The 12,715-nt window shown below is 43.8% G+C and overlaps 1 long non-coding RNA gene across 1 annotated transcript; it reads right to left on the reverse strand.

The window, feature by feature from the left end:
- Window positions 1-5,782: 5,782 nt before the first annotated feature.
- On the reverse strand, window positions 5,783-7,107 carry LOC119799574. Its single transcript, XR_005282863.1, has 2 exons — window positions 7,027-7,107; window positions 5,783-6,342 (listed from the first exon to the last, which is right to left on the reverse strand). It is a non-coding gene; the product is annotated as an uncharacterized LOC119799574 (long non-coding RNA).
- Between the last annotated feature and the right edge of the window lie 5,608 nt (window positions 7,108-12,715).

Consider the following 12,715-nt stretch of genomic DNA (forward strand, 5'->3'; position numbering starts at 1 on the left):
AAGCACGTAGTTGGCTGGAGTGATGGAGATGTCCCTCGGGGGAACGTGATGACGGAAGGGACTTGGGGGGCTGTTTACATTGCACTCCTCAAGCGTCTGGGATTCTTCTCTCCCGGTGCTCAGTCTCACTGTCCCTCCCTCACCTCCCCAGATCCCAAATGCACAGACACCAAAGCTCACACCAGACATATGGTTCCCTTTGGTTCCTTTCCTATGACGGCAGAACACAGGCTTTCCCTAGGGAAAACTTGCTCAGTCTCCACTTTGAGCATCCATGTGAGACTGTCCCCTGCGTCTGTTGACGGGTATACTTGTAGGCTTGTCCTTGGTCCCTACCAGTAGTTCAGAAGATCAGGATTACTTCCCATTGATGTGATGACCTTGAAAATATTTATGAAACCATTAGGTCAAGTACAGCCAGAGATGGGCAGGCATCCTGTATGTTCTCACATGTGGAAATCAAATCTCTGTCTGTCTGTCTGTCCTCCCCCTTTCCATATATATTTATTTTTCAATAAAATATCTACTATGGGAGACCTCTGATTCTGAGATTAAAGAGTTAGGTTCAGGACCATCTAAAACTTCTTCTCTGATTGCCTCATCTCCTAGGAGACAAAATTCCAGGTTTCCAACTCATTCCTTTCTCTCTCTCTCTCTCTCTCTCTCTCTCTCTCTCTCTCTCTCTGTGTGTGTGTGTGTGTGTGTTCCATTTTACTCTCAGTTACTATGCTAGGTTAATTTTCTGAGAAAGTGAAGGCAGGTGTGGCAGACACACACGGGCCAGTGGTAGAGAATTGTATGCTATTAGAATCAGGGATGGTTTGGACCTGAATTAATTTGACAGGCCAACAATGACAGTTCACAACACTGCCCAGCGCTGCTAGGTCAGCTTGGAACCTTCAGCTTAGTTCTCTGTGGTCTCCCTCATGCTAGTTTAGAACAGACTCAGTGTGAGAGACCCTTAACTTAAGACATGGATCAATGGCTGTGGTGCTTAGAGCTGGCTCAGTGCTAAGTCCCCATGGCAAGCCCCCATGCTTCTTTCTTCCTGTCCCTCACAATATTCTCTTCCTTAGTGTGTGCCCAGACTGTGGGTTCTTATTCCTGATAGTTGCAGCATTGTTTCCTGGGGCTTTTGAAGCTGTTTTCCCTTCTGCTTTTCTCTTCTCTGACTAAGGCCATTCCTCTGCTTGCTCCCATGACACTTGGCTGCACAGATCCACGCACCTGCTACAGTCCTTTATCCCCCCTCTCCCATTCCCAGGACTGCACCTCTCAGAATTTTCCATTCTGTTATTACATAGGGGAAAGTAGTATATCTTTTCTTGAGCCCAGAGAATCTAAACCTTTGGTAGGATTGTCCCTGATTAAAACAAGGCACAGTGTATGGTTGGGGTTGGTAGACAAAGCCTCCTGGAAGTTGAAGTTAAATTGCTGAGAAAGTTTTGGATTTTGTGTTTGGATAAAAATACAAGACAGAATGAGATAGGAGAAGAACTAGATATTAGTGGGAAAGTTATTTAATCATATCAAATACTTTTATGTTTCATTCCAGGCATTACTTTAAAACAAATGGTTAAAAATTAGTGGTAATAACTGCTGTTTATTTACTTGGTTCAATAAGGATATTTTCAAAAAATTATTTAATATCTATGTATCTCCATAGGTTCCTGTGTACTTATGCGTGCAGGTGCCTGCAGTGGCCAGAAATGTATATTGCTAACCAGCGTCTGTATGACATGTCTGTGGTGTGGGGCCTTGTACTATGTGAACCACGACTATGGGACTTCTCTCTCCACCAAAATGCCCTCATAATGGGAAAATTTTCAGAGATAAAAAAAAGAATACTGTAAATGCTCTCTGGCCTAAATTTGCATCTTCTCTGACATTCTCAATATTGGATCTCTTTTGCATAAAAATGATGGGTAACACATCTTACCTGTGTTGTCTCTGTGGGGAAGTAATAAGCATGCACACTCCTTAAAAGAGCACTGCCCTCCAGAGTTGAAGACTTGAGTTTCCTGTCCTGTAGGAAGCTTTCCCTGGGAGGCAAGCAGTGGCGACCCAGGCTGGTATTTGTGACTTCCAGTTTATTGCTCCTTAGATGACAAGGGTGCATTTGTGCGGAGGGGGAACAAAAAACAGGCTTGCAATTTTCTAATGTCTGTCATTAAAAATCTAATGTCTAATGATTAAAAATCCTGATGAGTCTTTCTCGGGAGGGCTCAGGGCCAGGCTGTCACTCGGAAGGAGATATTTGCTTTGCTCAAGAGTCTGTTGATGACGGATCCCCTTCAGAGTTCAAAGGTGATCTCCAACAGTTATCTCTTGGTTCCTGGGGCACATTGGTGAAGTGCCCCACTTTATCTGGACCTTGCCCCTTTGTGTTTCTATTTCGGTATCACTCCTAAACAGACTAGATCAGATTAGTGCTGTCTGTTCTACAATTGCAGTGGAGTGATAAGAATAATCCATCCTGGTATTAGTGGAGGCAGGTCTGTGCATTTTCTCTGATGGGCCAGAAATCGATTCAAGTCAACAGATTTTCTGGAAGCAAATGGCGGTGTGGCCAGGACGACTGTTCTGAACAGCGCAGGAGTCTCTGATGATCAGAGTTTGGTCTCTGCTGATGCTTGTGGAGGTCAGGGCTGTCTGTCAGTATCAGTGTTGTGTTTAACATTCTCATAGGCACAGGGAGAAAGTAGAAGAAGCTACAAAGGAGGATGACCGAGTCCTCTGCTTGGTGCCAGTTAGTTTTGACAGGCTAGTCTGCATATTCTTGTCCTCATCCAGCTAAGAAGGGTGGGTCTGCAGGGCTAACAGATACCAGGAGCACAGGATGCTCCAGATGAGCCACCAAAGGGACCCATCAGTCTGGGTTTTTCCGGAGGCGCCTAAGGGTTCGTGATGGAATTCACAAAGTCCAGTTCTGCTGGAGGGATGGCTGACCTGACCCCTGCTATCTCAGCGGCTAATATGTTGTCATTTCAAGAGGGGACTGTTGACCTCCTTTTCTGTCTGGCACCATGATCAGCAATGCAACACAAAAGGAAACCCATGAGTGCCTTGCCTTGGGGGAAGTCTCATTCTCATCCCATTCATTCCTCCCTGTACGTAAAACAAATTTCAGGAAAAATTCTTTTAAACTGGTGGTAGATATTCCTCTTTGGGAAGGGGTTCACATTCATCATGCTGTTGTTATGGAAAATTTGGGGGTGGGGATAGCTTTTCTCATTTGCTGTATGATACTGGGGAAATCGATAACCTTTCTTGGGGTTCTTAGTCTTAGTAGTAAATGATTTCAAAAATGGACTCAAATGGAAGCTCAAAGACAATTTTATAGACATTTAAAAGAAAAATTCCAAGTCTCACAAGCTGTGTGGGAGAGGAGACTGAGGGAAGAGGAGGAGAAAAGTGGAGTTTCAGCTAGCATGGAAGTTAGCCACATGCTGGGGTGGGCAGCTTCGGAGAAACTGAGACAAAGAACAGAGACCAAATACAAAACAAAGCCAACAAATAAACCCCACAAAAGCAAATTATAAACCAGCCAAACAACAGCAACAAAAAAGATGTTTAAGCTCCCAGCACAGAAAAGAAATAAAAAAAAAAAGAATTCATTATAATATTTAGCTCCGGGAAGGAGCGGTAGAGCATGAAATGGAATGGCTCAGTTGAATTATGGTGCTTTTAGTAAAGTACGCGATTTCTTAGAAAGCCCTTCATCTGCCCCGTCCTGTTAATGGGGTGGATGGTCCACTGACATCTTTCGTTGGAGATGTTTAATGTGCTAAGGCCAATGAGATCCTAAACATGTTTAAAGAGCCCTGGAAATTCGATGAGATAATATCTTGAGTCTTATTTGTTTTCCAGAATCTGATGATGGTGCTGATGTTGCCCACTAGACATTAAGGTCAAAGAAATTATCTGATGGTTGGCCTGAATTATGTTTATTTTCTGCTTAGAAAATGATTCTACTGCACAATTTTTTTCCAAGGCTCCGTGGAGCTGATTGAATTAATAAGACCTTAGCCTGATTTTCTTGGCACTCCCTTCATCAAAACTGCCCCAAGCAGTGAGTTTGCTAATGGTTTCCAGATGTAGGAGAGAGGAGATGGCCTGTGGTTCTCAGCCCTCTCTGCTGGTGTTGTTAATAATACAGAGGGCCCTGAAGTGATGGATTCCTGTGGCCCCTTTTCAGAATTTCAATACTCTACAGCCACATGGAGTGCCTGTGATTTCAGATTTACGTGTTCCTATTATGGAGTAGTTGCAGACAGATCCAAAGACCCAGGCTTATTGAGATTAGCTAATCCTACTTCAGGGTAGAAATGAAGCTCTAGTGAAGGCAATTGCCAAGGGCAACTGTCCTGAAGACGTGTCAGAGCTCAGAACCTAACGTGTTAGCCCAGTGGAAAGGATCACAGCCTCTGTACAGCGACATGGTCAGAGCCACTCACTGTTTCCCAGAAGCCACCTCTTGCAGTTATCCACCAAGTGTTTTTGATGCTGCGAGCCTGGCTGCTGTGCTGTTCCGGCTCAGACACCCACCAACACCACTCTCTTCTTGTCCACGTTAGGACTGAACGGGCAAATGGGGTGGGACAATGGCCTAGTCATTCTCGGTAGTCGGTGGTCAGGTCAGGGGATACAAGTGCTAAGGAGAAAGCTGCGGATCTGTGGATCTGGAAAGTGGCAAAGGACGGGGGACAATGTCCCGTGTGAAGCAGGGTTCCAAATACCCTTCCCATGGCCACTTCCCTTCCAAACTCACAAAAGACAAATTGTTGAGATTCTGCAGACTCCTGGAGATGCCCAGGATGACATCAGCATATTGATCTCTTGTTTGCATTGTGAGAGTATCCATGGAGCATCTAATTGTACACACAGTTTTGAGGACCTCTCAGGGAAAGGGGGCTTGGAGACAGATTTGTTAATCTTGGCAGATGAACAGTAACAGTTAACATGAATACTTAGCATTTGTTAGACCCTGTTCAAAGGCATTTTATATATGTTAACCCAAACCTGTAAGATTATTACTCTTCTCATTTCCTAAGTGGGAAAACTGACCTGTAGAGAGGCAACTTTCCCAAAGATCACATGGTTCATAAACAGCAGGTCAAGGTGTGGCTTGTGCATTCTGACCCCACACCTGCACTGGTGAGCAGTCTAATGTGCTGCGTAACAACCGAGCTTGTGTTCTAGTCTTACATTAGGGGTAGGGTTATATATTGTGATGTTTGGGTTTCAGATTGCTACAGCCATGAAGACAAAGTTAGATCCACTTATCTATACATTATAGTTCCAAGGTAACTTCATTAGCGGTTCCTATTCTATTCCTCCAATCTCCCTCACCTGGGGAATGGTGAAGTAGGATAACCACAAAGCCTTGGCTCTGCCACTTACTATTCTAGGACACAAGGAAGCTTATTTAGTAGCAGAGTCTGTTTCCTTAATCCCCTCCCTCCTCGGTGTGTGTGTGTGTGTGTGTGTGTGTGTGTGTGTGTTTCTCGGGGGACACTGTGGAGTTATTTCTTCCACTGAAGTTTCTGGATTGTAATGGAAAGCCTGAGGAGTTGGGTGGGGTACGTTGGCAGGCTTTCCTCACGTGGGCATAAGCACCGTATGACTGAAGATAGTGTATAATTGAATATATTCTTAAGTACGGGCTTAGTGACCATATTCAATGTAGTTCTATTTTCTCTGGGTCCAAAACTCAGGCTTCTTTTCTTCTTCATGCTTAATTGCAAGTAGTTCTAATTGGATAAATTCCATGAATGGCCAATTAAGTTTCAATTTCGAGATCATATTTGAGGCCTCACCACAGCTTTGGATCTCTGCAAAGTGGCCCATGTCTGGGCTTCCATCTGCTTAATGTTGCTTTGCCCATTAAGAGAAAAGTTAATGCTTGCCTAATTGTTTACATTGGGAGAGAAGCCAAGTCCTGCCCTTCCCTCAGCAGCTGTACTTCCACAGCTGTGACAGGAGCCGCAGGGCAGGGGAAGGAGAAGAGGCCTAGGCAGCAGGGAGACCAGGGACTGCCAGGAGGAAGGGAGATAGACAAGTGTCGTCTCAGAGGGATTGGGGGTGCCAGTAGTTTGAGACATAGCAGGGCCTCCGATTATGACCACGTGTCATGGAGACAGTGATTGTACAAGCTGCTTACTGGAGAGTGCTTGCTTGTTTCTTCAAGGGTCTCTTGCCTTCTGTCCACACACGCTGCAGTTCAGCCAAGAGGCCCGTGGACTGTTGTTGCCATTCAGTTTCCTGTCTTCTTCTTTCAAAATGCTGCCACTGGAGCAGTGAAGTCGATGCTCTCCACCGATGTGGGATCCCCTCTGTGTGCTGTGAATACCATTGGTTAATAAAGAAACTGGCTTGGTCTGTAGCTAGGTAGAACTTAGTTATGCAGGGAAAACTAAACTGAATGCTGGGAGAAAGGAGGTGGAGTCAGGGAGAAACCATGGAGCTGCCACCAGAGACAGACATGTTACAACCTTGCAGGTAGGCCACAAGCCTTGTGATAAAATATAAAATAATGGAGATGGGTTAATTTTAGTTGTAAGAGCTAGTTAACAATGCACTTAAGTAACTGGCCAAACAGTGATTTAGTTAATACAGTTTCTGTATGGTTATTTTGGGAGTCAGGGTGGCTGGGAGCACACTAGCGGCCTCCTCCAACACTCCACAATTACTATGTGATATGGCAGACTCTTAGAAGGACATTAGCGGGATCACCTTGTTTAATGGTTAGAATGAAATGGAGGAGTAAGGTTGCCGCTATTAATTTGTTTTACAGTAGAAACTAAGGCATAGAGTGCTTGCTTTTTTTTTTTTTTTTGAGTTAGTTCTTTCTACACTTCTCAGAATCCAGGGACCGTGATGAGTCTACATGGTGCCTAAGCAATTGAAAGGGCAGCTGAACCCTTTATCAAAAGGAGAGTCTTAGTCATTGTTCTATGGCTGTAAAGAGACACCATGACCGCGGCAACTCTTACAAAAGAAAGCATTTAATTGGGGCTGACTTACAGTTTCAGAGGCTTATCCTCATGGCGGGGAGCATGGCAGCATGCCGGCAGCCAGGGTGGCTGAGAGTTCAATATTCAGATCTGTAGGCAGCAGAAAGACTGTGAGCCTGGCTTGAGGTTTTGAAACCCTGAAGATCACCCTCAGTGACACATTTCTTCCAACAAGGCCACACCTCTTAATCCCTCTCAAGTAGTGTCACTCCCTAATGACCAAGCATTGAAATATATGAGCCTGTGGGGGCCATTCCTATTTGGACCAGATCAAGGAGCCATGCTCATTTTTGCCTTGGAAGATAAGAGAAGCAAATGTGGTTTATTTTGAGCAGATGAACCACCAGTTTTTTAGCCAAAGGTAGAAACACTTTACTCTTAGATAGTACGAGGAAAAGGAAAATAAAAAAAAAAAAAGAATGGGGAAATGGTAGGTATTAGAGTCTTCTATTAGATGCAAAGTTTTGACAGAAGGAAATGTCTATCAATGTTAAATAACCACAGGGCACGCACGTATTGAGCAAGAATAAAGCCTGATGGAAACGTCTTCCTCTTCTTGTCCCCACCACCACTCCCTTCTGTAATCTGTATGCACCTTTGCATGCAGGACCCTTTTAAGTCCTGCCAGGTCTATGAAGAGCAAGGGGTGAGGCGCTGCCATCCCTGCTGTCCCAGTGCTCTGCCTCGCGCCAGTGTAAAGCACATTCCTATCTCATTTGATTGTCCATTGATGAGAGGAGACAACTTGTGAGGTGAGAAACGGAGAAAGGCATGAGACCCCAGGAGGTCCCCATGTTGTGCTGGAAGTGGTATGTACAGGTTGGTAGGAGGTGGGGAAATCAGCAATGATTTGACCTCAGCCTGCAAAGATTCAGTCCAAATACCAGAAAAAGGGAAGTTTGCTTCTGAAGCTTGTCTTGAAAGTATTCTTCTTCTAGGGGAATGAGGTTCGATTCCCAGCAACACTATGGAGGCTCCCAGTCATCTGTAACTAGAGGTCCAGGGGGATCTGGTACCCATTTCTGGCTTCTGTAGCCAACACATGTGATGTACAGACACGCTGACAAAACACTCATACATAAGCTGTAAAAATCAAGTTACTGAAGAAAATAAACCTGCTTGTTCATCATTTATAGCAGAATCACCTTTAATCCACAGGCTAAAATCCCAAATATTAGAATCCTTGAAAGATGCTTAAAAACCATTGTGTAAGCACCCTAAATGTACAGCTGAGGATATGAATGGCCCACAGGGTGAGGCATCTGCCTCGGTTTTAAGGTTGAGAGTGGCAGAGTCAGACTTAAATCTCATGCCTCGAGGTCAGAAAGGCCAGGGTTTTCCCCACTGTTGCAGAGTTTTCTCCATCCCGCTTTCTTGTATGACCTTACAGAAAAGAAGACCTTAGTGTCCGCCTTTCTCTCATACCGGGGGGGGGGGGTGTGCTGATTTAAGTGCACTGCTGTTGTCACCTTAAAGGCAGAGCCCAGCTTCTTACCCTGTCCCTGTGTCCCTCCTCTGCCCCTGCTGCTGTGCTCTCTGGGCCGAGCTGAGGATAATAGTCGAAATATCTGGTGAGTCTGTGTATAACATTCACTATGAATTCTGGGGGCTGGGTGAGTCACTTGGTAAAGAGCTTGCTGTGCAAGCGTGAGGACTTGAATTTGATCCCCAGCACCCTAGGAGCACACTTGCATCCCCAGCACCCCAGGAGCACACCTGCATCCCCAGCACCCTAAAATCACATTTGCATCCCAGCACCCCATGAGCACACCTGCATCCCAGCACCCCATGAGCACACCTGCATTCCAGCACTGCAGGAGCACACTTACAACCTCAGCACCAGGGAAGCAGAAGTTAGAGATGGGAGGGTCACCAGGGCTTGCTGGTTGGCTGTTCTTGCCCTGTTGGTGAGCTCCAGGTTCAGTGAGAGTCCCAGTCTCAAAAACCAAAGTAGAAAGTGATAGAGAAAGACACCCCAAATTACCCATGAATGTGAACATCTACACATGCACTCAGACACATACACAGAAACACAGACACAGACACAGAAACACACACACACACACACACACACACACACACACACACAGATACACACAGAGACAGAGAGACAGTGGGGACAGACGCATTCAGACAGTCAGATAGACAGACACACACAGACTACAAAAGAGAAAGCAACTGTAAACGCTTGTTGCTAGATATATGAGATTTCCACAATGAGAAACGCAGTGGACCGTGGGGCGAAAGAACAAGAATAACAGGCAGGCAGGGACCCCTGTCCTAAGAGTTTTCCTGTAGCTCTTGGATAAGATTTACATAAAATTAACTGGATAGTTGATCACTGATGGAGCATATGTAACAAGTATTAATTTACATTTACGAAGTTTCACAATAAGGTTTTATTATCCTCTATTTATAGATCATGCTCATTTCCTGGGATATAAATAGGTAATTGTGAGGCTAAATTAAATGTTGAGCCGCAAACCTTCTGTTATGACTCTGCAAGCAGAAGGCTATCCCTGTAATCAAGTTTACAAACACCCTCATATGTGCTTGGGCCAGACTTCACATGATTCATTCTGCTTCTTCCACATTGAGGGTGGGGTGGCCAAGAACTCAGAAATTAAACCATTTGCTAAAATGAGACTGGAACTTTAGGGGCCAACCAGATATCATCGGCATTTCCTTCCTGACTTATTTTCTAAGTTTATAATTGTGCCAGTTTTCTTAACTTTTCTCAGAGCTTCAGGCTTTCACCTGTAAAATAATGAACACACAAAGCCCACGTGTGATGTTCTCCTGATCCGGTCTTCTTCCTCTTGGTTTATAAAGGAAAGCCATGAGACTGTTGATCTTAGCAACTTCTTTAATCAACTAGTGGGAAGAATCTACTCATCAGAAAAGCCTGGGGACAGTTACAATTTAATAACCCTCATGTGTTCCCTCCCGATGCTGCTTCCTCTCATGAATGTCCACTAATGGAATTAAATGCAGAGATAACTGGCTTCTTGATAAATGGCCACTCTCCTAGTGATCTCTGTCTTAGTTTGCTTTCTATTGCTGCGATACATACCACAACCAAAAACAACATGGGAAGAAAAGGGATTATTTCACCTTACAGTTAAGAATCTCTCATGAAAAGAAAGACAGGAACCCAAAGCAGGAATCCGGAGGCAGGAACAGATGCAGAGAACCTGGAGAAATGCTGCTTATTGCTTGTTCTCCAGAGCTTGCTAAGTTTGCCTTCTTATAGATCCCAGGAGCACCTGCCCAGGTATGGCATCACCCACAGTGTGCTGTGTCCTCCCACATCAATCATCAATTAAGAGATGCCCCACAGGTTTGCTCACAGGTCAATCTGATGGAGACAGTTCTTATGGGGAGATATCTCTTCCCATATATGTCTAGGTTTGTGTGAAGTTGAGAAAAACATCTATCACAGTCTCTCATCTCAAGATTTAGAGCCTGTCCTTCGCCCTAAAGACGTGTTCATTGCACGTCTTTAGGCCCATTGAGAGGAAGAGTCAAGAGTGAGACCCAGGCTCTGTCTTCTTCCTGTTTTCCTCTCCTCTGCATTATCCCCTGCTAACTCTGAGGATTTAAACTTAAGTCCCCTACTTAAGAGGCAGATAGGACCAGCACACACCTAGCCTCTTTGGGTCACAGTAACCCAAAGAATGGAGCGTTCTGCATGGGTGTGGGGATTTCTTTCTTTGCATTCTCTGTTCACAGATAGGTACAGGAAACTGGTTGTGTATTTTTATCAGAACTAAAAGTTTTGAAGGCTTGAGGACTTTAGAGTTTTTTTCTTTAATCCTTGGACACTCCTGGAGAGACATATTTCCAGGCAATCATGTGGTATTTAAAAGGCTCCCAACAATAAACCATTTGTTATCATTCAAACTTTCAGAGATTAAATGAACAAAACCAGTTTGAGGTGAGTCCTCTTAAATACAGTGGGAATTATTGTTACATATTGGAAGTGGAAGATATTGAAGATATTCTCAACATGTGCGAATCTTTGATTTATTATAGTTTTGGTTGTGAGCCTGGCCTTTAATAGCTGAGCCATCTCTCCAGACCAAGGTTTCTTAATTTCTTTTATTGATCCACTCCCAAATTTTTGGCATGGTTATCATTATACTAATGCATGTAAAATATTATATAGCCTTTTAAGACTATGCTTTCAATGATTCCTTAGTGACAGAAGTCTACAACCTGCTGAACTGATAATAAACTAATAAAGTTACAGATCAATTGTATATAAGTATATGACCCCAGTTTTAGACAAGGTTATAAAGATATGTCAAAAATAAACCATCATATCCACAGTAATATTATCTCTTATTGGTGTTACTTTTGATATTTTGTTTTCTTTCTTATGCCTTCCTGTATTTTGCCTTCCTGTATTTAGCAAATTTTCTACCCTAAAGGCTATATTTGTAATTTAATAGAAATTATTATGCAAAATTAGAGAGAATATCGGGTCCTTTTCTTTCCGGTTTAATGGGATGCAGGATATTTCAGAAAATATTTTAGGAAAAGAGTGCCTTGTTCTTCCTGTGAAAGTAAAATTGGAATTACAGATGGCTTACAGCTTTAAACATAAAAAGTGACTCACAAAACTTCCCAAAGAAAGCATTGGTTGGTACACTAATTGGTCTTTACGTAAAAGAGAAAAATCCACAGCTACATAGAAAAAGTGGGATAATTTGCCCAACGGAAAAAAATGTTTAGTAAAATAAAAAGTCTCAATGTCAAAAGTAAAGCCAGTGAATATAGAAAGACAGCCTAGTGGTTAGGAACACTGGCTGCTCTCTCCTAGGACCTGGATTTGGTTCCCAGCACCCACACAGTGGTTTACAAAGGACTGTCTGTAACTCCAGTTCCAGGGGATCCAGTACCCTCTTCTGGCCTCTGCAGGAACTAGGCATGCACATGGCACATAAACATATATGCAGGAAAAACATTCATACAAACAGAATAATAAAATGGCATAAGCTTATTAACACTTTTTAAACTTCATGTGGGATGGGTGTGCCTGCAGAGCCCATGGGGAGAAGCCAGAGGATAACCTGGGGGAACTGGTTCTCTCCTTCGTCTCTGTGTATCTTGGGGACCAAACTCAGGTTGTCCCCAAGACGACCTTGATGGAAACTGTCTTTCATCCCCTGAATTGTGTGCAGAGTCTGGGCAAAGAAAGATGTATAGGGACAGGAGCTGATTTTATTATGCCATATCTCCCTAGAACTGGGGCACCTGAAGATGATGCTATGAACTGAATCCTAGTCTAAGCCTATGGGACCATAGTTTCCATATATATTACTAGAATGGACGTATCTGTAACAAAATTCACACATTTTTCTTTAAGCTGTGGAACGAGAGCTAAGACGTAAGAGGGCTGACGGTCCTATGACAGTTTTTGAAATTTCCTTTATCCCACCCACCACACCACTATCCTGAATTCTAAAAGGGATGGCTGCCACTCTGAGGACATCAGGGATGTGTGGGTGGTGACTGTCATCATAATAACATTTGTCAGTCTGGTACTGCAGAGTTCCGATGGATTGCAATGGATGCCAGGGGACCATTAGAGCTGTACCGCATCTGCCACACTGGGACAGATTGCCATAATTTTGTACTCACGATACACAACCACAGAGATGACAACAATGCCTTGGTGTAAAAATAAAAGAATT

This window comes from Arvicola amphibius, chromosome 12 (assembly GCF_903992535.2).
Source record: "Arvicola amphibius chromosome 12, mArvAmp1.2, whole genome shotgun sequence".
Classification (NCBI taxonomy): Eukaryota; Metazoa; Chordata; class Mammalia; order Rodentia; family Cricetidae; genus Arvicola; species Arvicola amphibius.